General features: G+C 34.7%; 1 protein-coding gene across 1 annotated transcript in view; it reads left to right on the forward strand.

Moving 5' to 3' along the window:
• The window catches only part of Dock3 (dedicator of cytokinesis 3), a 656066-nt gene that overhangs the window by 234043 nt on the left and 394779 nt on the right, over window positions 1-27244 (forward strand). The window lies entirely within an intron of this gene.

Here is a 27244-nt window from a genome sequence, read left to right on the forward strand (position 1 = left end):
GTTTCCCAGCGTGCGCCGCAGACTCTAGCTGCGGGGCGATTTGCTGAATAAGCAGCGTGACCCTCCGTGCAGACAAATCGCTCGAGTTTGAGCCCCCATAGCTGATCCTCGTGTGATGAAAATCCTTCCTCTAGGTTTTGGAGCACCCCAATTTTGCTGGAAATTCCTAACAAGATCGCTTTTAGCTGTTCTAACTCGTCATTCTCCCGCACAGCGACGCGGTACATGGGGGTGATGCACTCCCTTCGCCGCCATCTTCCTACATATCTTGAAGTGTTCTTTCATTGTTTGCATTTGCTGTCTAATGAGCTCTTTAAGATTCCATTCCATCTGAGTCAGGTATGCCTTGAGTTCTTTATCTGACTATTTTTCTGATGCCTCTACGTTCTCCTGTAAATTTAAGCTATCCTGCATTGTTTGTAATCTTTTTTTTCTTGTTTTTTCATGATGCTCACGTTACTTTCCAGCAATGTTTGACTGTTGTGTTACTATTTACTCCTATAAATTTGTTTTGGTTTTGTATATCTCCAGGATCTCTCCTTTGTGATGGGAGACTATGTCTAGAGATGTTGGGTTTTATTGTACTTTAAAGCAAATTCATTTGTTTCATAAAAGGCATATGGATTCTGATGGTATATAGCGATCTGCGGTTTGGTCTTAGGACTTTATGTTTAGGTCGGGTGATGTGATGGTATGGGGATTAGTATATCTTATGTATCTTGGAAGATATTAACACTAGGATATTAACAGGAGAATGGACTGGAGTATTTTGGGGTAGCTAGGGACTTGGGAGCACTATAGACAGCCTCTGAACATTCACCTATATTCATTTAGTAAATTAAATGTAATAGAAGTTGTAATGCTTGGGAGGAAACGTAGGGGAAGGGAAAGGAAGAAGTCACTAAAAAGAAAGAGAGATAAAAAATAGGTAGAATAAAAGAAAAGGGAAAACTAAAAATTGAAAAAAAAAAGATAAATGCAGTCTTAGAGGTCTGTTATCTTCTCTTCCAGTAGGTGGAGCTGTGCCCTCCGGGCCAAGCTTCTGCCCTCAATACGCAGGAAACAATCCCTGTGAGGTGGCTTCTCTTCTCCAACTGGGCGGCTCTCCAATCCTGCCAGCCAGGCCCCACTCACCAGTGCCATTCTCCACAGATCTAGCTACACTCCAGGCCTGCAGCCCCCTGGGTGCCCTGTTTTCTTGAACGACTGGGCACTATCTCTGTTTTGCCATTCACCCAGACCCCAAGGTTGTGGAGCACGTCAACTTATTTTGTCACATTTCCTCCGGTAGCCACGCCCCCGGGAGCTGGCGAAAAAGGCCTTGGCTGTTGCCGCTGGTGGGAGGGGGAGTTGGAGGTCTAGTGCCCCTCCTGTTTCCCTCGGCTCTGATAATCATGCCCACTGAGAGCTGGGGAGAGACTTTTGAGATTTTAAATATAAGAAACACAAAAGGCCAAGAAATAGATGGAAAAATGTTCAACGTTTTTTGCAATTAGGGAAATGCAAATCAAAACTACACTAAAATTTTATCTTACTTGAGTCAGAATGGCAATGATCAAGAATACAAATAAGAGCCTACAGGAACTTACAGGAACCCAGGCCCAGGGTAGGCTCAGGTCTGCTCTCTATTCCCACATACTTGGGAGCCTAGGCCTAACCGACTTCCATCTTCCATCACTGCAACCATTATTATAGCCTTCCCCATGCAGTAGCCTCTACCTTGCAACAACAGACAGGGCCTAGAAGTAGCTGCATCTAGGAACTGGCATCCCAAAGCCAGTGTAAGGCCCATCTTTTCTGTCCCTTCTCTGAAAGATTTTGCATCCATCTTGGGGCACTTCCCCTGCTGTCTCAAGTTACCTCCAGTATTGCCACCACCACCCTTAGTTGTATTAGTATCCATCGTGGGACACCAACAGGGTTTGGAAGCCCAACACCAAGGTAAAGTAGATAATTTGCATAGATACTACAAGATTATAGTGTACAAACTATAATATCTCAGATCCACACTGCAAAGAAGGAAGAAATATTGACAACATGAAAAAACAAGGGAGGAAAGGGCTCCCCCAAAACAAGGATGTTATAATAATAGAACCCATGGACAGCACATTTTATGAAATGTTAGAGAAGGAGTTCAGAATGTTGATAATTAAAATGATCTATGAGTTAAAGTATGACCTAAATGATTAAATACAGTAAAAAATCAACCACTCCAACAGAGAGATAAGACAGAAAATACAGGTGTCCATTGATCACACCAATAAAGAAATAAGGGAATGAATATAGGCAGTAAAAGATTCCTTAAAGAAAGAGATTGGTTTCTGGAAAAGAAACCAATCAGAAATCCTTGATGAAGGAGACAATAAACCAAGTAAAAAGCTCAATAGAAAGCATCACTAACAGGCTAGATCATTTGAAAGAAAGAACGTCAAATAATGAAAAAAAAGTATACCATCTGGAAAAATATAGTTGACCACACAGTGAAGATTGTAGAAACCATGAAGGGAACATCCAAGAATTATCAGATAGTATCAAAAGACCAAATCTAAGAGTTAAAGGAAGGCAGAGTTTCAAACCAAAGGAATGCACAATTCCTTCAATGAGATAATGTCAGAATATTTCCAAAACATGAATAATGAGTTGGAAAATCAAATACAAGAGGCTTACAGGACACCAAATGTATAAAATTACAACAGTTCTACACCAGTCACATTGTAATGAAAATGCCTACCTTACAGAATAAGGATAGAATCATAAAGACCACAAGAGAAAGGGATCATATCATATATAGGGGGAGACCAGTTTGGATCTCAGCAGATTTTTCAATCCAGACCTTCAAAGCCAGGAGATGATGGAGCAGCATATACCAAGCTCTGAAAGAAAATTGATGCCAACCAAGAATCTTATATCCTGCAAAATTAAGCTTTAGATTTGATGATCAAATAAAAGCCTTCCATGAAAAACAAAACAAAAAAATTTACAAGTGAATGCCTGCACTGCAGAACATCCTTGGCAAAATATTCCATGAAGAGGAAATGAAAAGCAACAATTAAAATAAGGAAAGGGAAGTATTACACTAAAGGAAAAACTAATCAAAGGAGAAACCAAGTCAAGTTAAATACCAAAAATAAACAAAAATGGCTGGGAATACAAATCATGTCTCAATAATAACCCTGAATGTTAATGGTCTAAACTGACCAAGCAAAAGTCATAGGCTGACAGATTGGATTTAAAAAGACCTAACAATAAGCTGCCACCAAGAGACTCATCTCATAGGGAAAGACAACCATAGACTGAAAGTGAAAGGTTGTGAAAAATCATACCACTCACATGGAATGCGTAAGCAAGCAGGGATTTCCATCCTCATATCAAATAAAGTAGATTTCAAGTCAAAGTTAATCAAGAGGGATAAAGAAGGATATTTCATACTGCTTAAGGGAACCATTCTTCAACAAGACATGACCATAATAAATTTATATGCCCCAAACTATGGAGCATCTACATTCATCAAACAAACTTTTCTGAAGTTCAAGAATCAAATAGACCACAACATGATAATTCTGGGTGATTTTAACACCTCTTTCACCACTGGATAGATTATCCAAACAAAAGCTGAACAAAGAAATTATAGAACTCAATAATACAATCAATAACTTAGACTTAACTAACATATATAGAATACTTCATCCTTCAATGAATGAATACACTTTCTTCTCAGCAGCATATGATCCTTCTCTAAAACAAGAGTATATTATGCCACAAAGCAACTGTAAGCAAATACAAAATAGTAAAGATACTGCTCATAATTTCATAATGGAATGAAATTAGAAATCAATGATAAAATAGAAAATAAAAGCTACTTCAACACCTGGAGATGAAATAATATGCTACTGAGTGAACAGTGGGTTGCAAAAGACACCAAAGAGGAGATTAAAAAATTCTTAGAGGTAAATGGGAATCCTGACACAACTCATCGAAATCTCTGGGACACTATGAAGGCTGTACTAAGAGGAGAGTTCATTGCATGGAGTTTATTCTTTAAAAGAAGAAAAAGTCAATGCATAAATGACCTAACATTATATCTCGGAGCACTAGAAAAAGAACAAATCAACACCAAAAGCAGTAGAAGACAGGAAATAATTAAAATCAGAGCTGAAATCAATGAAATTGAAACAAAAGAAACAATTGACAAAATTGACAGAACAAAAAGTTGGTTCTTTGAAAAAATAAATAAAATTGACAGACCCTTAGCCATGCTAATGAAGAGAAGGAGAGATAAAACTCAAATTACTAACATACATGATGAGAAAAGAAATATCACAACAGACTTTACAAAATACAGAAGATAATTAGAAATTATTATGAAAACTTGTACTCCTATAAAAAAATATCGAAGGTATCTACAAATTTCTAGAGTTATATGGTTTGCCCAGATTGCATCCAGATTATATACACAGTTTAAACAGATCAATTTCAAGTGATGAAATAGAAGACACCAACAAAAGCCTACAAATCAAGAAAAGACCAGGAATGGATGTACACACAGCTACAAGACTTTTATAGAAGAACTAATACCAATACTCTTCAACTTGTCAGGAAATAGAAAAAGAGAGAGCACTTCCAAACTCATTCTGGGAGGCCAATATCACTCTGAAACCAAAACTAGACAAAGACACATCAAAGAAAGTAAACTTCAGTCCAATATCTCTAATGAACATAGGTACAAAAATTCTAAATGAAATTCTGAAAAATTGAATACAAAACATATCAAAAACAGTGCACTACAATCAAGTGGGGTTCATCCTAGGGATGCAAGGTTGGTTCAACATATGTAAATGAAAAAATGTAATTTATCACATCAATAGATACAGAAAAAGCATTTGAAAAAATACAGCACCCATTCATGTTCAAAATACTAGAAAAACTATGGATAACAGGAACATACCTCAATATCTTAAAAGCTATCTATGATAAGCCTGAAGTCAACATCATTCTAAATGGAGAAAAATTGAAAGCATTCCCTCTATAAACAGGAGCAGGTCGGGGATGACTTCTTTCACCACTGTATTTAACATAGTTCTTGAAACACTAGCCAGAAGAATTAGATAAAAGAAATTAAAGGGATATGAATAGGAAAAGAATAAGTTAGCACTATGTCCAATGATATGATTCTATATTTAGTATATTTGGAGTTTCTCTTGAGAAGTTAAGCATCCTTAGAATTGCAGAGTATTGTGGGCTGAATTGTAGAAAGTAAGTGAATTAGAAGAAAAATCTGTGACGTGAATTTTTCTGATATTTGGAAATATTTTGTCTTCAGAAAGAAAAAAAACCTGTTTTTATAATTCTAGAGACTCTAAATAAATGTAAAGAGTTTTTAAGATGATTAATGGAATATGTTGTTGAGTCCTCTCCCAGTTAGAATGGCAGCTATTAAGAATACAGATAACAATAAGTGTTGGCAAGGATGTGGAGAAAAAGGCACACTCATATGTCATGACACACTACTAAATCATTCAGTGTCAAGGTGAACTTGGCTGGCATGAAATAATCACACAGAGAGAAATACCTTTTTTTTTTTTTGAGTTCTGTGATGGCTCCTCTGACCCACATCCCACAAAGGAGGCAAGGCAGGCAAGAAAGATAGAGAGCATGCCTTGAACCTGGGTTTTACTAGGGGAGGCCGTTTCGGGGAATATTCTATCCCAAAAAGGGCAAAGGTTGAGTGTAAACTCAACCCCAGTGGGTGTGACACCTACTCGTGGAGCCATGCCTTGATATCCAAGCTGGGGTAACACCTAAGCTGGGATACAATGATTGTTCAGAACCCTGGTGCATCACCACTTAAAGGCATCTGCATCCAGGGCAGCTTCCGACATATTCCCCCTTTCTTAATATAAATAAAGGCAACTGGTGAATTATATCTTTCAGTCACTGGATTCTTTATCCAAATTTTTCATGATTTACTATTGAAACACAAAAGGAATTAGTAGAAAACGTATCATTTCAATAACATACTATAGAGAATGTTTCAACATTCTTAGCATCAAAGTCATTCAATTAACTTTGTAAGATTCAGGTTAGTATAATTACTTTGCTAAACACTCACCAGAAGATTCTTAATCTTTCCCCAATTTTATTGGAAAGCATTCTGTTTGGTCATAGTAACAGAGACATTTTTATTTTGCATGGCATTTAAGCCTTTCCACAAACCAGAGAGCAGAGGGCTGATTCGCGTTATTCATTATAGTGACTTCTAGAGTATTTTAACTTAGTTTGAATCCTTCTATCAGCACTGATCTGACTATGAAGGATCTTGGGAGTAATTTAAGTCAAATTATTAAGAAAACCCATATGTTTTAAGTTTTAAATTATAGCCACAATGGCTGTATTGTAGGAACAGTGAATAATATTTTAAGTATCACTTTTTGGATTATGAGATCAAGAACTTGCCTAGGTTTGGTTAATTGGCATGCATCTGTTTCAAGGCCTGATTGTTAACTTCAGCATGCTACCTGGCAGTAGGACAAAGGAACATTGATGAAAGATCAATGCCCTTTTTCTCTAGTATAACTAGTGATACAATTAGGCAAATTGTACCTTTTATAGGTTACAGGATATTTAACCATGCTTTCTCTCAAGTCTCACATTTAAGAAGTCTTTTAGGTCTGTCAATAATGTAAATATTCTGGCAGAGGTCAAACATCAAAACATCCTTTTGGGTGTCATCTCACTGAGGATTAAGTTTCTAGGAGTTATAGCATCCTCATGTAATTGTAGAACAACCTAAAATATATCCACTATTTCTGGACACCTTTTGTTGTACTGGCAAGACACATGAACATTCAAGTTGCTTAGAGAAGTTGTCAATTTCTATTGTAGTATGATCAGGGCAATAATACATTGGTGGATATTTTATGTAAATAACTGGTCTGTATAGGAAAGTTATATTTCCACAGTCTTTCTCTTTTGACAATTGCCCAGATACATACTCTTAATTTCTAAGGATCAGCAGAATTGGCTGGTTAAGGTTTCTCATATGCTATATTTTTCTCAAGATACTGCCAGCCTGTTTACCATAGGATGAACATATAGATATAAATGACCATTACAGTCATTACAATTAATGTAGATTCATGGATGGACTTTCTAGTCCACACTGCAAGGGACATTAAAGGTAGACCTGAGAAATGGGTTAATAGAAGTTTGTTCATAACTTTTGCTTACCTGACAAGCTCATGAAGCTGCATGGCTATAAACTCTGCAGTTGGGAGATTTATCTTCCTGTGTCAGGGTTTTCAACCTTTCCATGATGACCAGTTTAAACTCTTATCTTTGAAATTTGATTTAGCTTACTAAATCATGTTCAGCAGCAGTAAGACTCTCAGTATCACAATTAAGAAACATTTAAAAAATATTTTGTAAGAGCTATTATGTGCCTATAGGGTCCTGTTTCCCCCCTCCCCCTTTTATTTAATAAAATTGAGTACAGGCTTGGCATAAGCCATAGTATCATTAGTTTTTTTTCTTTTTTTTTTATTGGTTGTTCACAACATTACAAAGCTCTTGACATATCATATTTCATACATTAGATTGAAGTGGGTTATGAACTCCCAATTTTTACCCCAAATGCAGATTGCAGAATCACGTCGGTTACACATCCACAATTTTACATAATGCCCTATTAGTAACTGTTGTATTCTTCTACCTTTCCTATCCCCTACTATCCCCCCTCCCCTTCCCTCGAATCTTCTCTCTCTACCCCATCTACTGTAATTCATTTCTCTCCTTGTTTATTTTCCCATTCCCCTCACAACCTCTTATATGTAATTTTGTATAGCAATGAGGGTCTCCCTTCATTTCCAAGCAATTTCCCTTTTCTCTCCCTTTCCCTCCCATCTCATGTCTTTGTTTAATGTTAATCTTTTCTTCCTGCTCTTCCTCCCTGCTCTGTTCATAGTTGCTCTCATTATATCAAAGAAGACATTTGGTATTTGTTTTTTAGGGATTGGCTAGCTTCACTAAGCATAATCTGCTCTAGTGCCATCCATTTCCCTGCAAATTCCATGATTTTGTCATTTTTTAAGTTATAGACAATAGTACAAGTATTTAAATAATAAAAAGATTTATTATCATAAAACTTGACAAAGGCCATCTACTAGTTATGTCAAGTTTAATATTAATGAATTGGAAAGGGACCATGTTAAATAGAAACATAGAAATCATGTTAAATACAAGTTACTAATTGTATTACTTGCTTTTGACTTTAACAGAATTGCCCAATAATTAAAAATAAGTTGTACATGAAAATTTATATTTTGAAATTAGTTTTATATTAACTTAAATAATTAATTCAATTTGTGATGAGGCTATAGACAGGGCTTTTAAATTAGGAATGGTGGTCTTTACTAGGGGCATGAGAAAAATATAGACATCTATTCAAAATAGGAAGTACACATGTTAAATAAACCTAGAGAAAATATTTTGTTTTTCACTGGTAAGAATAATGAAATAGAAAAATGAATAATTTTTTATCTAGAAATCTATGAAAAATGGTCATCATTGCTATAATTCTCATTATTGACTCAAGTGTGGAGAATTAGTATCTCAAACATCAGTGGGTAAGAACGAGTCAACAGTATTGTTTAAGGTGGCATTTTGAGGGCTGGGGTTGTGGCTCAGAGGAAAATCGCTTGCCTAGCATGTGTGAGGCACTGAGTTCAATCCTCAGCACCAATTAAAAACTAAATAAAGGTATTGTGTCCACGTACAACTAAAGAATAAATTTTTTTTTAAAAAAAGATGGCATTTTGAGGGATCCATGTCAAAATAATCCTCTCATATAAAGAAACAGTTGCATGAACATCCTTAATTACTTTACGTAATGTAGCAAAATTAGCTCTAATAATTATATATAATTTATGACTTTACTAATTTCAAAAACATCAATGTATGTAGGGCATTACCTCATATTATTAAAGATGAGAAAATGTCTATCATGTTAAATTTGTTATTGAAATAAGCCACCGGCTGTTGAGCTGATTTATTTATGGCTCTAATATTTTAGGGATAACTATTTCTAGAGTCATTTTTCTCAGTGATAAAGTATTGACAGGAGCTCGATGTAAAGCCCTGTTTTAATGTTTACAGGCTTTCAAAGCTTTTTTATAGCTTAGAAGAGGAGTAAAATTTTTATCCAGGTAGCTTATTTTTCTTGGGCCTAGGATTTGCATTTAAATCTCTTTCTGTCTGTATGGTTTTTATTTCTTTTATTTGATTTCTGTATAAATGTGGGGTAACAGCTAAATTTGATTAAGATCATGCCAATTTTTGTAATCCTTTGAAATTGGGTGGCCCTGTATAAATTCAAATTCATAAATTCTATAAAGTCCTTTGGGGCTTTCTATGAAAATAGTAGGATTTTTTAAAAAGTCTTACTAAAATTATTTTTTAGGCATTTTGTTTACCAGATGGATATCTGTTTTGGGGGGTTGTCTGTGTTCCAGACAAACTGTCAGGCTTGTTCCTATTTTGTGTTACTGGGACATGGTTAAGATAAATCTCCTTTAAAACTGTTTTTAAACAGCCATCTATTTTAAAGGTTAGTTAAGCAATAGTGTAATATTTCTCTAGATAAGGTGAGACATCTGGCATAAATTTTGAAATAATACATGAATTTGGATTTTTGTAAAAATCTCCCTGAATCTGTTTTGGGCTACATTAAGTTTGAGAGGTTCCCTTTGATCTTTCTTTGTAGTAGAAAATTTTTAAGGCCTTCTTTGATGATAGTAGTTGAGGCTAGATATGAAAATGAGATACTTTTTATTGATTATTGTAATTTCCCAGTATATAGACTAGTTGATCCATCCTATTAATTTAAAAAGAACCCTCAATCTCTGAGAGAAGGTATCAAAATATCTTTATATCTCAGAATATTATCCTTTAAATCAGTGTCTCTTAATTGTCTTTTAGAAAATATGATTAAGGATACTTCCAGTGTAGGGAGTAGTATATAAGTATTACCATATTTTTTATGGATAATAAGTCCAGTCAGAGAACTTATATAATACAAATGAATTTTCAACAAAGTTTCCAACTTTTATTGTTCAAAACTAATGTACAACTTTAATTTGGAGAACACCAATCCTAATAAAATGTTCTCCCAAAGCCCATAAACATCTAATGATGTCTTTGAATTAATCGATTTTAGCCTCTAAGAAGAACTGTCAAAATTGGAATTTAAGTCAGCATTTTAAAATATTTATTGTTTAATGAAGGATGTGGATTTATTCACTAAAATCAGTCCTTCTCTTAAAAATCAAGATTCACTAGGCAAATAAAGACCTTACTTAAAGGAAATAAACTTAACTTTATAACAGGTCTTTATAATGTAAAAATATGGACAAAATCTTGGTTCATATTAGTATAATAAAATAAGGGGGAAAAGTCTGAAATATCCTAGAGTTTAATCAGTTCAAATTACTATACTCAGTCTAGTTATACATAAATATGTTTTTAAAATTGTTTTAACTTTCTATATCATCTGTCTAGATAATGATTTAAGGATTTCCTTATTTAGCAAAATTCCTTAATCATTATAGTCTAGAATATAAAGACCTTATTTTACCCAAAAATGATTACTTTCTTCTTCTTAGGACTTCAATTGTGTTCTTCCTCTCTCTGGAAGTATCTTCTTCTCCTTTTAGAATTTTTTTTTGTTATACTTTGGAACAATTTCTGTAACCTTAGAATCTAAACAAATTATTGTACCTTTATAAGAAGAAATATCTCAATGAAAATATAGTTAAAGCCCTTAGACATCTTTGCTGACAGAATCATATTTGTTTATCATCTTACAAAAGTTTGTACAATAATTTGAGAATTGTAGATTACTTGACGGTTTCCCTTGAAGGAAAATTTTTTATAGTAAAATATATTTGTTTTAGATTTTTCTAATTATAAAAGCAGACCATCAGATAATGTATATGTAGATTATGTATATGTTTTCTGTTGAAGGAAAATGATTAATAACAGATAGATACATATTAAATAAATGAATAGGCATATTTCAATTATCTTATGAAAAGAGTATGGATTAAATACCTGGAAAAATATGCATCAAGAATAAAAGTATAGTTTATAATTATGTCAACCTAATGAAACCATGTGGTTCTTAAAATATTTGGATCCATTCCAACTTACTTTTAACTATGTGGACCCTTAATGTAGTTCAAATAAGATCCCAATGAATACATTTATTTATTTATTTTATTTATGTAGTTAGAAATGAAAATAAGGATTTTTTAATCATCTTGGGGACATCATGTGAAGATTTTCTCAAGTTGCTGGCTTTTGTTGCTGCGATGAGCAAAATGCATCCTCATAATCTCCAAAAATAAAACATAAGCAAGCATATGTAACTCTAATAATTTGTATATTATGTCTGTAATTTTTATTAATAATATAGCTTTAAAGAATTTCTAAGGGAACCTGTTGATGGATAAAAATTAGATTATTTAGCTTTGAGAACATGGTTAGAATTAGGGCAGCAACATAGAAGCCTGTGAAATTAGATTTTGCCTGAAACAGATAGCTTTTTTTTTTTTGGTATCTACAGGTGGGCATTCTTAAAAATGCAGGGTCTATGTAGCTTTGGTAGTAGACCTGTGTGAAGCAGGAAGTACAGGTTAGTGGCTTGAAGGTGGAACTAGAAGCCCTTTCTGAGTGACAGTGGAAGGACCAATGGGAAGCCCATGAAAATGCAAAGGGCAGGATCAGGAAGGGCTAGGCCTTGCCAGGCTCTGCAATTACCATGGTGATGGAACAGCTTGGAGCTGTTGGTTGTGGCTGGTGCCACAAGCTGCCTGGTTCCCATTGTCCTGGGCTAAGGGTCCCTGAGCTTCAGTTGCACTCCATTGAATTTGTCCACATTCCCTACCCCAGGCAGGAACCAAGGGGTGGGCAGTGGCTCACATTGTCTCTGCAACCTGCTTCCATGTTAGCAGTCTCCCTGTATCTTCCCCTCAAAGTGTGTGTTCTGTCTTTGTATTTTCCCTTCGCAGCTTGTGGGCTCTTTAAAACTGAGTTTTAATGGCAGATGCCAGCGTTATTATCAGATCTTAAGGCAGTTCTGCATTTGGCACCCAGGCCAGGTTGTTTTAAGGGCCAAAAGCATTGTTGGCAGTGGGTCTAGTTACAGACCCCATTGGGAACCAAGACTAGAGTCTTTTATCCTCAGTGGATGATTTACAGCTATTTTGACCTTGGTAGGACAAGAATACAGTGAAGTGACTTAATGTAAATTGTTTGAGCACCTCTAAAAAACAGCAAAAAAAAAAAAAAAAAAACAAAAACAAAATTTGCCTCTCTAGAAGTAGAAAATCCCCAGCATCAAGTCTCACCATGAAATTTTTTTCCTTTCACTCTCCAAACATTGATTTCTAGCATATAAATTCCAAAAAAATTCTTTATCTAATATTTCAAAATATAAAAATTTACAAAAACAATCACAAAAAATCTACAAATGCTCTTTTCCCATTGGAGAGGACCAAGCTTAGCAACATATCCCATTAATCACCTTTATAATTCTTTACATTTATTTATGATCTATAGAATTGTAAAAATAATTTTTTATCTTTCTAAAAATGAAAAAAGCCCAGATATTATTAGTTTAACGTCACAAATTTTTCTTCTGTCTATTTCACTTATTTTCTTCAGTTCAGCTCACAGTACTCTGAAATCCTAAACATGCTTAACTTCTGGAGAGAAATTCCAAACCTACTAAATTTCTAAGGTTCACCCTGGAGTCTCCACATGGGTCACCATTTGTTGCGACACACAACTAAACCAGTCACAGTCACTCCAGGTGAACTGGGCTGGCACAAAATAATCACTCAGAGACAGAGAAATACCTTTTCCTTTGGGTTTTGTGACAGCTCTTCTGACCCAGCCCCTACAAAGGAAGCAAGGCAGACAAGAAAGAGAGCATGCCTCAAACCTAGGTTTTATTGGGTAGGCTGTTCATGGAATATTCTATCCCCAAAAGAGCAAAGGGGTAGGATTACAAAGGAACAGATGAGTGTAACTCAACTCTAGCAGGTGACGCCTACTTCTGGAGCCATGCCTTGTTATCTGAACTGAGTTAATGCCCAAGTTACTGTGCAATAATTGTTCAGAACCCTGGTGCATCAGGACTTAAAGGTGTCTGCATCCAAGGCAGTTTCTGACACTCATTCATTGCTTGTGGGACTGCAAATTGGTGCAGCCAATATGGAAAGCAGTTTGGAGATTCCTTGGAAAACTGGGAATGGAACCACCATTTGTTCCAGCTATTCCATTCCTTGATCTAAAGGACTTAAAAACAGCATACTACAGGGACACAGCCACATCAATATTTATAGCAGCACAATTAACAACAGCTAAACTGTGAAACAAACCTAGATGCTCTTCAGTAGATGAATGGATAAGGAAAATGTGGTATGTATATACAGTGGAATATTGCCCAGAAATAAAAGAGAATAAAATCATGGAATTTGCAGGTAAATGGATGGACTTTGAGAATATAATGCTAAGTGGAATAAGCCAATCCTCAAAACCAAATCCTGAATGTTTTCTCTGATTTAAAGATGCTGATTCATAATGGGGTTGGCAGGACATGGGAAGATTAGATGAACTCTAGATAGGGCAAAGGAGAGGGAGGGAAGGGTGAGGGCATGCAGGTAGGAGAGAAGGTGGAATAAGATGGACATGTATGAAGTATATGTATGAAGACGCGAAGGTTATTCTCAACTTTGTATATAACCAGAGATATAAAAAATTGTGCTCTATATGTGTAATATGAATTTTAATGAATTCTGCTGTCATATATAGCAAATAAAAAAGAATACAAACTATAAATGCTGATGAAGTGGGGAGAAGGACACACTCATACATTGTTTATAGAACTGTAGACTAGTATTAGCACTCTGGAAAGCAGTGTAGAGATTCTTCAAAAATAGTAGGGATTGAATCACCATATGACCTAGCTATTCCATTCCTAGGTATTTTTACCAAAGATCTGACATTGACATACTAGAGTGACATTGCCACATCAGCCTTTATAGCAGCACAATTCACAATAGCTAAATTATGGAATCAACCCAGAATGCCTGTCAGTAGATGAATGGATTAAGAAATTGTGCTGTATACACACACGTGCGCGCGCGCACACACACACACACACATACACACTCTTGCTGTTAAATGGATGTAAATGCAGAACATCATGCTATGTGAAATAAGACAAACAGAGAAACTCAAAAGGTCAAATTTCTTCTTTCATATGATGAAGCTAGTAAAATAAAGGAAAAGGAGAGGGAAGGATATGATTACAGAAAGAACCAATCAAATACAAATTAATAGATGAGCAAAAGGAAGTCTAGTAGATTAAAAGAAGGAGAAGGGGAGGCTGGTGGGGGAAGTTCTGGAGGAAAGTGGTGAGGGAAAAGGGAGATCGTGAACTGAAATTGATTTCCATGCATGTATGAGTTTGTAGTGATGATTCTACTTACTATTTATCATCACAATCCATGGTGTTTGGATTGGAGTTATCTTTCTTGAAATATACACATTTGCTTGAGAGTCCTTCAGTCTTCTGTCCAGCATTATGGTCAATGTCTGGGCCACAGCTAACCACTCTTACCAGCTGAGTTTTGATGTTATGTGGTGCATATATATTGAGCCCTATGAACTGTTGTCAATGAGCCATGCACCATGGCAAATACCCAAGCTATTATGTACATCCAGGATGTCCCAGGCTGTGTGGTAGGAGCAGTAAAATCAAATTCTATCCTGGAGCCAGGACTGCAGGAATTGAGTGATTTGTCATCCCAGTTTCAGAGCTCTCTGATCTGGACTACATAGGGCTGGTTTCAGCCCTCATCCCAGAGGGAAGGACCACCACCTACTCTTTCCTTCTCTGTCACTTTTCAATTCATGCTTTCTGCTGCTAAAGTCTTTCAGTGGGCTTGGGTTCATTGGTATTCCCAGTAAAATTTGTCAGGGTGCCCATAGGAACCCTGAATTGTGGTTGTTATTAAGTTTTCTGCTCTCAAGAGCAGTGAATTTCTCACTGTAGAACACCTTTCAAGATGGTTGGTTCCTGGTTGTAGCATTCTGATAGTTTGCTGAGCAGTGTATTGATTTTTTTTTTTCTCTTAAAGCTACTTTGCTATTTGGGAGGAGTCAGACCAAATTCCCAAACTGGATTTAAAGTTTGTATTAAATGTGAATTTCTCCTGCAGTTAAGACTGCCAGTCTGCAGTCATCTGGTTGTGTGCATTTTCTAGCTTAGCTTTTCCTTGTGGTATATGTTCTCCTCCCTTGCTATGGGTCCTAACTGTTGAAACCTGTTTCATGCCTTACTTTACATTTCTTTTATCAATGCCCATGCTGTTTAGAGTCCCATCACTTCTTATTAACTCATCATTTTCCCTTACTTTTCTCCTTGGAGTCTATAGTTTCTCTTGTGCTGCCTTGATTCTTCTCACTTGCAAAGTCATGTAAAATGAATTTCTATTCCACCTTTTTGCCTTTTTCCTCTTTATTATCATTTTCATTCAGTCTAATTTAATTTTTTATGTCCCTGAGAATTCCCCTTTTTTACATGGATTATATAGTAGTATGTTTTTTATTCCTAAATGTTTGAAGAATTTTCTCTCAGTTGTTGATTACTAGTTTAATTCTGTTGTGGTTGAATAATATTCTCTGTATGTGATTTTATTTCTTTTAAACCTTCTGAGGCTCACCCACCCAAGGATATGATCCATCTTGGTATATGTTGACCCTTGTAAAGAATACGTATTCTTCAATTAGAAGGATGTTCTATGAATGTCATTAGAACCTGTGATTGATGGTATGGTCAGGTTCTTCATGGTTGCTGATTTTTAATATTTTGTAAATCATAATTTTTGATTTCGGTATTTTCTGTCACTTTATCTGTTTTTCTTCACACATTTTGTAGTTGTAGTTTGGTGGATATACATTTATTATTGTTATGTTTTTTGATAGTTGGCCCTCTGTTATTATGTAATGTCTTGCTTTTTTGATTAATATTCATATTGTTTTTGTTCATCCTTACTTTAAACTTGTCTACATTGTTATATTTAGATTCGAAAGTGTTTTTTATTTTGTAGATATATATAGGTAGGTCATGTCCATATATAGACTCTGCATACCTCTGTTTTTAAGGTAGTACATTCAGACCATTTACCTTTAATGTAGTTTTTAATGTGTTAGGGCTTCAGTTTGTCGTTTTATTTTTTTTCTTTTATGTTCTGCTCTTTTTTCCTCCATTCCCCCATTCTTTATCATGGTTTATTTGAATTTATTTTTTAAAAATTCCATACATACATGCATGCAATTACAGACTCAAACACACCAACACATACATTCACATATGTATAATACGTGTTGTGTATCTTTTTGAAGAGTTGTTTTAGTAGTTATTCCTAAGTGTATATTGTGCATCTAGAATTTATAAGTCTGCTAGTATTGTCATTTTTAATGGAGTGAATTTTAGAAACCTTATCTTCCTTTTCTGTATCCCTTTTCCTTCCCCTTTTATAATTGTGTTAAATATTGTCTCTACATGCATTTAGAACCATATCACATAGTGTTATAATTTTTACTTCAACCCTCAAAAATAATTAAGCAAATTTCTAAGATTAAAAGGAAAGTCTGTTGTCACTGCCCATAGTTTTGCTTCATTTGTTTTCATCTTAAATGCTCCAGGTTACTGTTTGTTTCTTTTCTGTCTATAGAATTTTCTTTTTCATATTTTGGATAGGTCTTAAAGCTACAAAATCTCTTAGTTTCCCTTGTCCTAGTATTTTGATTTCTATTTTATTCCTGAATGATTTTTTTGGTAGGTACTGAATTCTATCTAAGGTGTCTGTTCTATCAGTATTTTAAAAAATATTAAACCTCTTTCTTCTATTCCTTATGTATTCTAAACTAAAAATTTTAAGGAATATGGACTTTAAATATATTTTTTTCATATTTAAAAATGTTTTAGTAGTGCATTATAGTTATACAAAATATTGGTGTTCATGTAGACATTATTGCATATATCTGGAATATAATTTGTTCCATTTCAGCCCCCAGTACTTTCTCTTTGCTTCTCTTCCTTCTTTCCCCAGTTCCTTTTTCTTTATTCTGCTGTATTTTCTTTTTTTTATTTATTGTTTTTTAAATTGATGCTTTATAGAATTACACAAAGGTGAAATTCACAGTGGTATGTATATTCTTATATGAACATAGCAAAATTGGGTCAGTTTCCTTCTGCAGTCCCTCCCTTTTCCCATTGCTCCTTAGTCACCTTCCTCTGCTCTACTCATTTTCCTTCTATTTCCATTGGAACCCCCACCTTTTCTCATTTTTCTTTACCTTCTGCATATGCCAAAAAATATTCAATCCTTGACATTTTGAGCCTGGCTTATTTTACTTAGCATAATGTTCTCTACTTCCATCCATTTGCCAGCAAATGACCCAATTCCATTCTTCTTTATGGATGAGTAAAACTCCATTGTGTATATATATTACATTTTCCTTTCCATTCATCTGTTGATGGGCATCTGGGCTGGTTTCATAGCTTGGCTATTCTGAATTGCACTGCTGTAAATATTGATGTGCCTGTATAATTGTAATATGCTGATTTTAGGTTTTTAGGATGAATACCAAGATGTGGAATGGCTTGTTCATATGGTGGTTCCATTCCTAGGTTTTTGATAAATCTCCGTACTGGTTTTCAAAATGGTTGTACTAATTTGCAGTTCCATCAACAGTATAAAAGTGTACATTTTTTCATCATATCCTTACTAGCATATATTATTTGTATTCTTTTTAAAAGGATTTGATGTTTTTATTTTAAAAGTGTTTATTAGTGCATTATAGTTGAACATATTATTGAGGTTCATTTTTACATAATTAGTCAAGCATAAAATACAATTCACTCCAATTCAGTACATAGTACTTCTCCTTTTCTTATCCTCCTCCCTCCTCGTGTCTCTTTTCTCTTTTCTACACATCTGTCTACTGTTTTTTAAAATATATTTTTAAAAATTAGTGCATTACAGATATACATAAGGTGAAATTCACTGTGGTGAATTCATGTATGTGTATAAGATAGTTTGGTCGGTTTCATTCCACGTTCCACCATTTTTTCATTTTCCTCTCCTTTCTCCCTCTTTATCAATCCCAGGATCCAGCCTAGTTGCCTGCCAACAGACAAATGGATTTGGGAAATGTGATATATAAATATACAATAGAATTTTATTCAGTCATAAAGAAGAATGAAATTATGGCATTTGCTGGCAAATGTTTAGAACTGGATAACATCATGCTAAGTAAAGTAAACCAAATCCAGATTGTCAAGTCAAGGGTTGAATGTTTTTTCCTAAATTAAATAAGGAAAAAAGAGTGTAGATCTCATAAAAGTAGAAGAGAGAGATTATTGTTTTGTTCCTGATGATTGACGTTCTAAGTATAGTAAGATGACATTTCAATGTAGTTTTGATTTGCATTTCCTTGATTACTAATGATGTTAAACATTTTTTCATACATTTGTTGACCACTTGTATTTCTTCTTTTGAGAAATGTCTAATTCTTTTGCCAATTAATTAATTAGTTTATTGTTGTTAAGTTTTTTGAGTAATGAATATATTCTAGATCCTAGTATGCTCATGAGAGGAGTAGTTGGCAAAGATTTTATCATATTCTATAGGGTCTCTCTTCATGATTTTGTGTCTTTTATGGTGCAGAAGCTTTTAAATTAAATGGCATCACAGTTATTGATTCTTGGTTTTATTTCTTGAGTTTTAGGGTCTTTTAAGGTAAGTAGTACTTATGCCTATATGTTAGAATATTGAACCTATATTTTCTTCCAGCAGTTGCAAAGTTTTTGATATAATTCTTAGGTCTTTGATTCACTTTTAGTTGACTCTTTTGTAGGGTACAAGACAAAGATATAGTTTTATTCTTCTACATATCTGATTTTCTTAGCACCATTTGCTTAAAAGGCTATCTTTTCTCCAATGTATATTTTTGACATCTTTGTCAAGTTGCAGATGTCTTCACCTATGTGGGTCTCTGTGTTTTCTATTCCATTTGTCTTTATGTCTGCATTGATGCCAGTGCTATGCTGTTTTTGAAGTATAATTGAGATCAGATGATGTGATGCATTGCTCTACTTGCTCAGGATTCCTTCAGCTATTCTAGCTATTTTATTCTTCCCTATGAATTTAAGGACTTTTTAAAAAACTAGTTATGTGAAGAATGCCATTGGTATTTTGACAGAGATTGCTTTGAATCTGTGTATTGCTTTTGGTAGTTTGGCCATTTTGTTAATATTCATTCTGCCTATCGAAGAACATGGGGGATCTTTCTGTCTTATAAGGCCCTCTTCTATTCCTTTCTTCAGTGTTCTGTAGTTTTTATTGTAGTGGTCTTTCACATCTTTGGTTAGATTTATTCCCATGTTATTTTATTTTATTTTTTGAAGTATTATGAAAGGGATATTTTTCCTCATTTCTTTCTTAGCAGATTAATGTATTATTGGAGTATAAGAAAGTGATTGATTTATTTATGTTGATCTTGTATCCTGCTCTTTACTGAATTTGCTTATTAAGTCTTCCAGTGAAGTTTTTGGGTCTTCTGGATATATGACCATATAATGAGCAAAAGATAATTTGAGTTATTCTTTTCCAATTTGTATCCCTTTAATTTCATTTTCTTGCCTGATTATTCTAGTGACTGTTTCAATGACTGTATTGAATAGGAAGGTGAGTGGATATCCTTTGTCTCATTCCTTATTTTAGAGGAAATGCTTTCAGTTTTTTTCCATTCTACATGATGTTGGCCCTGGGTTTGTTCTATATAATCCTTATTAAATGAGGTGAGTTTCTTCTAGCTCTAGATTCTCTAGTATTAATATGAATGGGTTCTGGATTTTATCAAAGGCTTTTAATGCATCTTTTGAGATGGTCATATGATTCTTGTTCTTCTATTTATGTGGTGAATTTCATTTGTTGATTTGTGCATGTTGAACCAACCTTGCATCTCTGGAATGAAATCCACTTGATTTTCATGTTCTGTCTTCTTGATGTGGTTTTTGAATGTGGTTTGCCAATATTTTATTAAGAATTTTTCCATCTTTGTTCATTAGGGATGTTGGTCTGTAGTCTTCCTTTCTTTGATATTCTTATGTCTGGTTTTGTTATCAGGGTGATACTGGCTTCATAGAATGAATTTGTTAACATCCTTTCTATTTCATGTAATAATTTCAGGAAGATTGGCATTAATTATTTTCTAAAAGTTTGGTAGAACTTGGATTAGCATCCATCTGGTCCTGGGATTTTCTTTGTTGGAAGGATTTTAATTGCTGCTTCTATCTTATTGCGTAATATTGGTTTGTTTATATTTATGTATCCTTGTGGTTCATTTTGCATAGATCATATGTATCTAGAAATTTGTTAATGTCTTATTTTTCTAGTTTATTGAAGCATAAATTTTCAAAAAGCCTCTGGATTTCAAAAGTGTCTCTTGTGATGTCTTCTTTTTCATTTCTAATTTTGTTGATTTGGATCTTCTCTTCCTTTTGGTTAGTTTGGCCATGGCTTTATCAGTCTTGTTTATTTTTCAAAGAATCAACTCTGTGTTGCATTGATATTTTGTATGTATTTTCTAAAATGTTAAACTTATGTGGTTAAAATACCTAAAATGTTTACCATGAATGAAATTTAGTACAGTCACAGTGTATTATAAACACCACTGTATCTATTTCCAAATACTTCAAAAAGAAAGCTCTTCATCTATTAAGCAGTCATGTTCTTTCACCTTCTAGTCCTTGACACCCACTTGTCTTCTATCTCTCTGAATTTAACTATCCTGAATAATTCACATAATTAGAATCATATAATACATGTCTTTGTGTATGGTTTCTTTCAGTCAGCATAATTTTTTCAAGGGTCATCCATTGTATAGCATGTGTCAATACTTCATATCTTTTTTGACTGAAATGCATTGTGTGGAGATACCTTGTTCATTTATCCATTCCTTAGTTGATGGACATTTCTGCTTTTTGACTATTGTGACTAGTGTCACTGTCCTTTGTAGTTTTGATGAACAGTTTGCTGTCATTTGTTTTCCCTTAGTAATTGAGAGGTATGTTTTCTCTTGTTACTTTCAAGATTTTTTCTTTGCTTGTATTCAGAAGTATGACTCTATTGTGTCTTGGTGTACATTTCTTTTTTTTTTTTTCTTTTTTTTTATTGGTCGTTCATAACATTACATAGTTCTTAATACATCATATTACATGGTTGATTCACATGGATTATGAACTCCCGCTTTTACCCCGAATACAAATTGCTGTATCACATCAGTTTCCCTTCCATTGATTGACATATTGCCTTTCTAGTGTCTGATGTATTCTGCTGATTGTCCTATTCTCTACTATCCCCCCTCCCCTCCCCTCCCCTCCCCTCCCCATTTCTCTCTCTACCCCTTCTACTGTAAATCATTTCTTCCATTTGTATTATCTTGTCTTACCCCTCCTTTCCTCTTATATGACATTTTTATAACCCTGAGGATCGCCTTCCATTTCCATGCACTTTCCCTTCTCACTCCCTTTCCCTCCCACCTCTCATCCCTGTTTAATGTAAATCTTCTTCTCAAGCTCTTCGTCCCTACCCTGTCCTTGTTTACTCTCCTTATATCAAAGGAGTCATTTGGAATTTGTTTTTTAAAGATTGACTAGCTTCACTTAGCATAATCTGCTCTAATGCCATCCATTTCCCTCCAAATTCTATGATTTTGTCATTTTTTAATGCAGAGTAATACTCCATAGTATATAAATGCCACATTTTTTTTATCCATTCATCTATTGAAGGGCATCTAGGCTGGTTCCACAGTCTTGCTATCGTGAATTGAGCTGCTATGAACATCGATGTAGCAGTGTCCCTGTAGCATGCTCTTGTTAGGGCTTTAGGGAATAGACCCAGAAGGGGAATAGCTGGGTCGAATGGTGGTTCCATTCCCAGCTTTCCAAGATCTCCATACTGCTTTCCAAATTGGCTGCACCAATTTGCAGTCCCACCAGCAGTGAACAAGAGTGCCCTTTTCCCCGCATCCTCTCCAGCACTTATTGTTGTTTGACTTCCTAATGGCTGCCAGTCTTACTGGAGTGAGATGGTATCTTAGGGTAGTTTTGATTTGCATTTCTCTGACTGCTAGCGATGGTGAGCATTTTTTCATGTACTTGTTGATTGATTGTAAGTCCTCCTCTGAGAAGTGTCTGTTCAGGTCCTTGGCCCATTTATTGATTGGGTTATTTGTTATCTTATTGTCTAATTTTTTGAGTTCTTTGTATATTCTGGTTATTAGGGCTCTATCTGAAGTGTGTGGAGTAAAGATTTGTTCCCAGGATGTAGGCTCCCTGTTTATCTCTCTTATTGTTTCTTTTGCTGAGAAAAAACTTTTTAGTTTGAGTAAGTCCCATTTGTTGATTCTATTCGTTAACTCTAGTGCTATGGGTGTCCTATTGAGGAATTTGGAGCCCGATCCCACAGCGTGTAGATCATAACCAACTTTTTCTTCTATCAGATGCCATGTCTCTGATTTAATATCAAGCTCCTTGATCCATTTTGAGTTAACTTTTGTGCACGGCGAGAGATAGGGATTCAGATTCATTTTGGTGCAAATGGATTTCCAGTTTTCCCAGCACCATTTGTTGAAGATGCTATCCTTCCTCCATTGCATGCTTTTAGCCCCTTTATCAAAAATAAGATAGTTGTAGTTTTGTGGATTGGTTACTGTGTCCTCTATTCTGTACCATTGGTCCACCCGCCTGTTTTGGTACCAGTACCATGCTGTTTTTGTTACTATTGCTCTGTAGTATAGTTTGAAGTCTGGTATCGCTATACCGCCTGATTCACACTTCCTGCTTAGTATTGTTTTTGCTATTCTGGGTCTTTTATTGTTCCATATGAATTTCATGATTCTTTTATCGATTTCTACAAGATATGCTGTTGGGATTTTGGTTGGCATTGCATTGAACTTATATAGGACTTTTGGTAATATCGCCATTTTGATGATGTTAGTTCTGCCTATCCATGAGCAGGGTATATTTTTCCATCTTCTAAGGTCTTCTTCTATGTCTTTCTTTAGGGTTCTGTAATTTTCATTGTATAAATCTTTCACCTCTCTTGTTAGGTTGATTCCCAAGTATTTTATTTTTTTGGGGGATATTGTGAATGGAGTAGTTGTCCTCATTTCCGTTTCAGAGGCTCTGTCGCTGATATACAGGAATGCCTTTGATTTATGCGTGTTGATCTTATATCCTGCCACTTTGCTGAATTCATTTATTAGCTCTAATAGCTTCTTTGTAGACCCTTTTGGGTCTGCTAGGTATAGAATCATATCATCTGCAAATAGTGATAATTTAAGTTCTTCTTTTCCTATTTTTATGCCTTTAATTTCTTTCGTCTGCCTAATTGCTCTGGCCAGTATTTCGAGGACTATGTTGAACAGAAGTGGTGAGAGAGGGCATCCCTGTCTTGTACCAGATCTTAGAGGGAATGCCTTCAATTTTTCTCCATTCAAAATGATGCTGGCCTGTGGCTTATCATAGATTGCTTTTACAATGTTGAGGTGTGATCCAGTTATCCCTAATTTTTCTAGAGTTTTGAACATAAAGGGATGCTGTACTTTGTCGAAAGCTTTTTCTGCATCTATCGATATGATCATATGGTTCTTATTTTTAAGTCTATTGATGTGGTGGATAACATTTATTGATTTCCGTATATTGAACCAACCTTGCATACCAGGGATGAATCCTACTTGATCATGGTGTATAATTTTTTTGATATGTATTTGAATCCGATTCGCCAGAATTTTATTGAGGATTTTTGCATCAAGGTTCATTAGAGATATTGGTCTGTAGTTTTCTTTCTTTGAAGTGTCTTTGTCTGGTTTCGGAATCAGGGTGATGTTGGCCTCGTAGAACGAATTTGGAAGTTCTCCCTCTTTTTCTATTTCCTGAAATAGCTTGAAAAGTATTGGTGTTAGTTCCTCTTTAAAGGTTTTGTAAAACTCTGCTGTATATCCATCCGGTCCTGGGCTTTTCTTAGTTGGTAGTCTTTTGATGGTTTCTTCTATTTCCTCTATTGTTATTGGTCTGTTTAGGTTGTCTATATCCTCCTGGCTCAATCTGGGCAGATCATAAGACTCAAGGAATTTATCTATGCCTTCACTATCTTCTATTTTATTGGAGTATAAGGATTCAAAGTAATTTCTGATTATCTTCTGTATTTCTAAAGTGTCTGTTGTGATATTGCCTTTTTCATCCCGTATGCTAGTAATTTGGGTTCTCTCTCTTCTTCTCTTCGTTAGCATGGCTAAGGGTCTGTCAATTTTATTTATTTTTTCAAAGAACCAGCTTTTAGTTTTGTCAATTTTTTCAATTGTTTCTTTTGTTTCAATTTCATTAATTTCAGCTCTGATTTTAATTATTTCTTGCCTTCTACTTCTTTTGCTGTTGTTTTGCTCTTCTTTTTCTAGGATTTTGAGATGAAGTATGAGATCATTTATTTGTTGGTTTTTTCTTTTTTTGAGGAATGAACTCCAAGCAATGAATTTTCCTCTTAGAACTGCTTTCAATGTGTCCCATAGATTCCGATATGTTGTGTCTGTGTTTTCATTTAACTCTAGGAATTTTTTAATTTCCTCCTTGATGTCTTCTAAAACCCATTGATCACTCAGCAACCTATTGTTCATTCTCCAGGTGATGTTTGATTTTTCCTTTCTTCTTTTATCATTGATTTTCAGTTTCATTCCATTATGATCAGACAAGATGCATGGTATTATCTCTACCTCTTTGTATTGTCTAAGAGTTGCCCTGTGACATAGTATATGGTCTATTTTTGAGAAGGTTCCATGTGCTGCTGAGAAAAAAGTGTAGCTACTTGATGTTGGGTGGTATAGTCTATATATGTCAATTAAGTCTAGGTTGTTAATTGTGTTATTGAGTTCTATAGTTTCCTTATTTAACTTTTGTTTGGAAGATCTGTCCAGTGGTGAGAGAGGTGTGTTGAAGTCTCCCATGATTACTGTATGGTGGTCTATTAGACTCTTGAACTTGAGAAGAGTTTGCTTGATGAACATGGCTGCTCCGTTATTTGGGGCATATATATTTATGATTGTTATGTCTTGTTGGTGTATGGTTCCCTTGAGCAGTATGAAGTGTCCTTCTTTATCCCTTTTGATTAGCTTTGGCTTGAAATCTATTTTATTAGATATGAGTATGGACACTCCTGCTTGTTTCCGTGGTCCATATGAGTGATATGATTTTTCCCAACCTTTCACCTTCAGTCTATGTACATCTTTTCCTATCAAATGCGTCTCCTGTAGACAGCATATTATTGGGTCTTGTTTTTTGATCCTTGGTGTACATTTCTTTGAGTTTATTCATTTTGGGGATTTATTAATCTTGAATCTGCAGGTTTATATCTGTTACTATATTAGGGGAAATTTCTGTTACTTTTTTCATTTTATATTTTTATTAGAGTGTATTTTAAAACAGACATACAGAAATACAGAGTATAGTTTCCCTATTCTCCCTATGGTTTCTACTATTATTAATGTGGTACATTTATTACCATTGATAAAACAATATTGATACACTATTAACATTACACACTTTCATTAGGATTTATTCTTTGTGTTGTATAATTCTGTGGATTTGATTAACAAACACATAATAGCATACACTCATCCTTATACTATCAGGCAGAATAGTTTCAGTGCTTTAACAGTGTCCTATGCTCTACATTGTCATCCTTTTTATCTCCCATTGTAGTCTTTTTATTGTCTTCTGCAATTTTGCCTTTTCTAGAACCTCATATAGTTGGAATCATTCAGTATACAGACATTTTAGAGTGAGTACTTTCCCTTAGCAATATTCAGTTAAATTTCCTACATGCTTTTGCTTTTTATTGTTAAATAATTTTCCATTGTATGAATGGGCTACCGTTTGTTTATTAATTCATGTATTTAAGGGCATCTTTGTTGCTTCTAAATTTTGTCATTTATAAGTAAAACTACAATTTTTTGTGTATGCAGGTTTTTTTCTTTGTGTGTGTGTTGTATCTGAGTGTGCACATACACATGCATGCATAAGTTTTCTGCTCATTTGGGTAAATTCCTAGCAGTGCAGTTGGTGAGTTGTATAATAAAACTGTGTTTAGTTTTTTTCTTCCTGTGCTTAATTTTATACTCGTTCTTTGTCTTCCAATGTGCCTGTGCCATTTTGTATTCCCACGTCAGTGAACAGATTTCTTATTGATGAGTCCTCACCAGCATGACATTATTTCTTAATGTACTTTTTTTAGTCTTTTCCTAGCTCTCTATCTTCTCTTATTCCAGGACTCAATGACATGAACATTAAGTATTTTCTTGTTTTTGACATAGTTCTACAGTTCCTGCAGTTGTGATTATTTCTTTTTTATTAGTGCATTACAATTATAAATAATTATGGGGTTCATTTTGACATATTCATCAATGCACATAATTTGCTACAGTTCAATTCCTAGTACTGTCCCCATCATTCCCCTCCCTCCCCCAATTACTTTCCTGTACTCTATTGGTAATCCTTATATTAATTTGTTTAACTCGTGCATTACAGTCATACATACATATAAGTGGAATTTATTGTGATATGTTCATGCATGCACACTGGCACAGGTACCACCTTCCTTAAGCAAATAAAATAAGAGTGTGAAGAGAGAGCCTACAGAATGAGAGAAAAATCTTTGCCCCATTACTCTATTGACAGGACATTAATAACTAGAATATATAAAGAATTCAAAAAAGTTAATGCCAAAAACACCTCAAAAATCAATGGACAAATAATCTACATAGACATTTCTAAAAGGAAGAAATAGAAACCAACAAATATATTAAAAAAAAGTTCAGGGCTGGGGCTGTAGCTCAGTGGCAGAGCACTTACCTAGGATGTGTGAGGCACTAGGTTTGATCCTTAGTACTATATAAAAATAAACAAAGGCATTCTGTCCATCTACAAATATAAAGAATTAAAATGTTCAACATCCTTAGCAGCCAGAGGAATGCAAATCAAAACTCAGTGCAATTTCATCTTTCTATAGTAAGAATGACAATCATAAAGAAAAAAATAATAATAAATATTGGTGAGGAT

Source organism: Urocitellus parryii, chromosome 2 (assembly GCF_045843805.1).
Source record: "Urocitellus parryii isolate mUroPar1 chromosome 2, mUroPar1.hap1, whole genome shotgun sequence".
In the NCBI taxonomy this organism is placed as follows: Eukaryota; Metazoa; Chordata; class Mammalia; order Rodentia; family Sciuridae; genus Urocitellus; species Urocitellus parryii.